General features: G+C 35.7%; 1 pseudogene; it reads left to right on the forward strand.

Annotated features, from left to right (window-relative positions):
* Nucleotides 1-2,538: 2,538 nt before the first annotated feature.
* On the forward strand, nucleotides 2,539-2,657 carry LOC111745781 (annotated as a pseudogene).
* Nucleotides 2,658-6,000: the final 3,343 nt, after the last annotated feature.

The following is a 6,000-nucleotide window of genomic DNA, read 5'->3' on the forward strand; positions in this document are numbered from 1 at the left end:
AGAACTGTGTCAGAGAATTAATGAGGAAAAGCTACCCAATTTTTTTATGAGTTTATTTTGTCTTCAATACCAAAAATCAAAAAGGACAATGAAAAAAGAAAAAAATATAGACCAATCTCACTTATAAAGCAGATATAGAAATCCCAAGTAAATCAGCAAATTATAAAAGTTTGTTTATATATCTAGACATATAAATATGCATATATACATATGTGTGTATATGTAATATACTAAAATGATATACATATTTAATTGTAATAAAAACTATTATACAATGACCAAGAAGAGTTTATCCTAGAAATATAAAGAGGATGAAACATTACAAATTCTATTAGTATAATACATGTAAAAGCCATCTGGAAAAATATTAACTTGGATCCACATCTCAAACAATACACAGAATACTTTTAAAGAAGAAAACATGGGAGAATTGTTTTATAATTCTGGAGTGAGGAAAGCCATTCTATGATTCAAAATTTAGAAACTATAAAAGATTGATTAGTTAGCTACATAAACATTACATTTCTATATGCAAAAAAAAAAAAAAGGTGAATTCAAAATGTAAATTTTACTTTGGTAATAAATATTGCAATTTATATCACAAAGGGCTAATCTCTCTAATATAAAAAGAGGTCTTAGAAATCAAGGAGAAAGTGGAAAAATAACAATAAAATATACTAATCTCAAGTGTACAGTTCAATGAACTTTGACAAATGTGTACAGCCATGTGACCATGACCAAGAACAAAACATAGTTCACCTCTATTTTAACATAATGTTTTCTTAAAACCCTCTCCAGTCAATTGACCTACTCTGACCAGGTAGGCAATCACTGTCCTGATTTCTATCATCAGATTTGTTTCACTCGTTTCAAAAATTGGGAACACAAAGATGTTTACCATCACATCACTGTTAATATTTAACATAGTACTACAGGTGTAACTTGATAGAGAAAAAAAATAAAAGACATCAAGTTTGAAAAGGAAGAAATAAAATTGAAATTTTTCTTAATATGATTATCCAGAAATCCAAGAGAATTTGTAGATAAATTATAATGAATGAGAGAGTGTGGCACATTTGCTGACTATAGGATTAAAACATCCAAGTCCATAACATTTTTATCTACTAGCCGCAATTTAAATAATGCTTTAAAATAATTTTTGCAGAGAGCTTGATATATAGTACTCAATAGATATTAGCTACTGATGATGATGATGATAGTAGTAGTCGCTTTTTGGCCTAAGTTGAAGCAGAGAGGTGTCTTGCATGGAATATTCTTTATATGTAAATATCTAAAGTTGCAAAGACACCAATTCTCCAGGGAGAAAGTGTGTAGTAAGAACTGTTATGGCTGGATCGGTGCTGCCCATCCAAATACGTCCTGATGTGCTGGAAAGGAAGTGGCAAGTTTGCATAGGAGTCAAGGTTATCAAACAGGAAGACAAGGGAAGACTTCTTAGTCACCCATCACCTAGGCCTAGAGACTAGAAGGCTATAGCTAGAAACTCCTCCCAACCCAGCTTCTTTGGCATGAAGATTGTGCTGCAGAAACACTGGTTGAGTGTCAGAGGTAAAGAGTAAGAGCAGCACCCTTGAAGCAGAACCCAGGATTTGGGGTCTGTGTTTCCTGACAGTGCTGCTTGCTATTAGCATGGATGCCTGCACATAGCCACCCCGAGCTCTCTCCATCTGGCCTCTTAGTGATGGCTCTTTTTCAGCTTGGGAAGTTCATTTTTTATTCATCATATATTCTTGCCCTATTGCCACACATTCTCATGGTCGATGGCATGTTTGTGCCAGGTCGTTTCTTCTGCTCGCCCATAGTCCACCCATACATCCCTCATTTTCATCAGAACCTGGGCCCCTGTGTCTTGCTGCATGCGAGTGGCATGGAGGAGCCCATAGAAAATTGTGAATGATAAGGTTCCTCTGCCCACCCCAAACCAAGGTATGCTGATCCCCACAGTAAATATTTTGGAAACAAAGATTTTTATTTGTAAAATAACTTCATTGGGAAGGCAAATCATCATTCATCTTTCAAATTAAAGATGGAGAGTTTAATTCTCTTGCAATTCACAAAGGCATGGCCATCTCCTGTGGTGCTCATTTACTCCATCATTAAAAAGTTATTTTTATACTGAAAAGAACACAGGTATATAATAGAAGGCAAAATTCGTTTGACTTTAAGATAAAACAGGCTGCTATAGGCTACAATCCAACATACAGTCACTGGGTGCTTCCTAGGTGCCGGCCTGGTGCGGAGACCCTGATTATAGCAGTAAGGCAGCACCCTCCTGTTCCTTCCAGAGCTTGATGTCTAATGAGGAAAACAGATAATGAAAGCAGTACTTTTAAGTGTGTTGAGTATTACTAAAGATGACAGTCAAGTTGATGTAGGAACATAGAGAAAAGGGACTGGGAACTTCAACTACAATTGAGGGAAGGCTTTTTTAAAGCCTTGACATTTAAGTGGAGGTCTCGGAAGTAAAGAATGGGGAATAAGATACATGAAATCTCACAAACAAAACAGCATGGTATGGTCTACAGTCATGCCACCCTGAACAAGCCCGATCCTGTCTGATCTCGGAAGCTAAGTAGGGTCGAGCCTGGTTAGTACTTGGATGGGAGACCCCCTAGGAAGATCAGGTGCTGTAGGTGTAAAAAATAAAAAATAAGTGATTGTAAGCTGACAAGGTGCTTGCAATCTGTGAGGCCAACCAAGAGTTGCCTCGTCTAAAAAAAAAAAAAAACACAGCATGGGGTGTTCTCAGAACTGAGAGAGCAGAGGGGTCCGTGGTTGTGGTGGGAAAGCAGGACTTTTGGGGGAAGTACCTAAATAAGTAAATCTGAAAAGCACCAGCTTAGCACATTACAACTTTAGCACCACCTCCCATTAAACAGGAATAGTCAAATATTAGTCAAATAAATGATTTGAAAAATATTACCCCTTATGGGATAATTTACATTCTAAAAGAGAATGCCAGGCCCAGAAAACCTGAGAGAACCAACTGGAAAACAATATGAAACAGTAAGAGAATTCAAATATGAGTTGAAAAGTAAATACGTACAACCAATAGCTTTTCTTAAACCATTACTTGTTAGAAATTGTGATTTTAAAAAAAAAACTCCTATTTAAAATAGCAACCAAAAAGAATCCTAGGAATAAACGTAACAAGTAATTTTCAGGGACTTTATTAAAAACTCTTTAATAGACAACTGACAAACCTAAAGATGACCTAAGACACTGACAGATGAACTATTATCTTTGATGGAAAGGTAATTCTTCCTAAATTAACATAAATTTAATAAAATCCTAATTAAAAAGCAATTTTTTAACTTAATGAATTTGTAAAACAAATAATGAAGATTAATCAGAAACCTTCTTGAAAATAGAAAACGAGAACAACTAGCTCAGTCCGATACTAAAACTATTTTAAAGCTATAATAATTAAACTAGTTTGTTATTAGGAAAAAATAGATCAGTGAATAAGAATGAGGAGTCCATAAAGGAAACCAAATATGAGAACTTAATATATGAAATGGTAACACTTCAAAACACCAAAGAAAAGGTAATTAGTCAATAAGTGGTATTAGAACAATTGGCTAATTGGAAAAAAAAAAAGATAAAGTTGGATCCTACTTCACTTATTACACTAATATCAATTCCAGACAGATTAAAGATTTTAATGTAAAAAGAAATTATAAAAGTCCTGGAAGAATAAATGGCTGAGTTTATTCACCAGGAATAAAGAATGTCTTTTAAGAAAGACCCCCAAACCAGAAGTCACAAAGGAAAAGACTTATAAGTTTGTATAAAAATTGGGAATTTTTTTGTAAAAATATACCAAAGACCAAGAAAAAAGACAATTGACAGTCGGGAAAATATTTAACTCATGTGACATAAAAGGGGCTAATTTCTTTCATTTTTAAGAAGCTCATGCAATAAATAAAATAAATAAAATAGAGGAATGATGAACAATGCATATCATTATCAATTACCAAAGAGTGAAATAAGGAGTAGTCAGTAAATATGAAAATATGCTCCTTGTTACTCATAAGGAAAGACATGCAAATTAAACAGCAATGAGAGACTTTTTTTAAAATTCAGATTGTGAGAAACTGAAGTGATGAAGCCCTATTCCAAGGCTATGGAGAGGTAAGTCTGTGCAATGGCAATGGGCAGTGGGTTGGCTCATTTTTGGAAGGAAACTTGGCAAAATTCATCTAATTTTTAAAGGTACTGCTGTTGAATGAAACTTTGTTTCCTTCCAAAATTCATATGTTAATTCCTCATCCCCAATGTAATGGTATTAGGAGGTGGAGCTTTTGGGAGGTGATTAGGTTATGAGGGTGGAGCCCTCATAAATGGGATTAGTGCCCTTACAAAAGAGACTCTAGAGAACTTCTGCCGCACCGTCTATGTAACAGAAAGTTCTCACTTGACACTGAATCAGCCTCCAGAACTGTGAGAAATAAATTTCTGTTATTTTTAAGTCACCCTGTCTATAGTATTCTGTTATAGCAGCTTGAATAGACTAAGACAGATATATATCATTTAACTTAGCAATTATTCTGCTCAGAGTTTACCTATATAAATATATCAGTAGGTGTTGGTAAAGAAATATGTACAGGTGTGTCCATTGTTTAAATAGCAAAAAAAGGAGAAGAAACCCACCAATTAGGAGTTACATAAAATATGGGGCTCCCATATGATGAATTCTTATGCAGTTATGAAAAAGAATGAAGTAGCTTCATGTGGAGAGAGGTAAGGGGAAAAAAGGTACAGGATGTGCGTACAGCATCATCTTTTTTGTGTGTCAGTATCATAGGAATAGATAGATAATAGATGATGATGATAGATACATAGATCTATAGATGGATAGATAGACATGCACACTGGCATAGGCATAAACAAATTTTCTGAAATTCTTTGGCTACCTTTGGGCGAAGGCACCGGCCTGAGAGATGCAGGCTTGTACACTTCATTTTATACTTTGCTCTACTGGAAGTTTTAAATATATAAATTAACTGCTTTCGTGAATTAAAATATGACATAAATTAACTATGTAGTGGGATAATGAAATTTTTTTCTCTTCTTTAAACGTTTATAGTCTTAAAAAAAAATAGTTTCTGGTAGGGAGCAATAAAGAAAAAGAAACCAGGTAAGGTCTTGACCCAAAAGAATGAACCTCAAATAGTAGCCTGTCCTACTGCTAGAGCCCCAGTAGGAGGTATTTCTAGAGGAGGGACTTTCCAACATCTCACAGATTTCCCCACTTGCCTCACATAATGATGGTCTTCCTATATATAAGCATCAGAGAATTAGGCTTCAACATAGTCAGGGTTGAAATAAATCAAAGGAAATCAGGCTTAAAATGAATGTTGTTATGATTTGTGCAAGCATTTCCTCTCTACAGATAAAATTGAGTGAGATGACAAAAACAGATACGGGCTCACCTCATGTTTTTTTCTTCTCTTCTGCTTAGTTGGGCAGACTAAGATGGCTCACACCACCAGTGGCCTAAACAAACATGCAGCAGTTTTCGGCTAGATTCCAGGACCCAAGGAACATGTCCCGTGCTCCCGACTGGGTCTTCTCCTGTACAATACCAGTTTCTGAGGCTCTTCTTCATGCTTTTCCTGGAATGCAATTCTGTCCAATCAATCAGTACTGAGACCAGCTCTGTGTGCAGCCACCAAGCGGGGTGCAAGATATGGTAAAACATGGCCTCTACACTCAAAGAACTATCAGGTGCTTCTGAAGAACCTGTGAAAACAATTAAGTAGCCACATGAAAACAGGGATCTCAAGAAAGAATTTCACACAAGAATTTGAGGTGGAGTAGATGATGTTGGTTGACTAAACCAACCTCTAGCTAATCTCCTTTTTATTCATACAGCAAGTGGTGGCCCTGTGACACGGTTCTGGCAAAGAGATATAAACAGAAATCTCTGGGTGGAAAAAACAAAAAGATTTGACCCAGTCAGCATGTTCCTTTGAC

This window comes from Pteropus vampyrus, unplaced genomic scaffold (assembly GCF_000151845.1).
Source record: "Pteropus vampyrus isolate Shadow unplaced genomic scaffold, Pvam_2.0 Scaffold165, whole genome shotgun sequence".
NCBI lineage: Eukaryota > Metazoa > Chordata > Mammalia > Chiroptera > Pteropodidae > Pteropus > Pteropus vampyrus.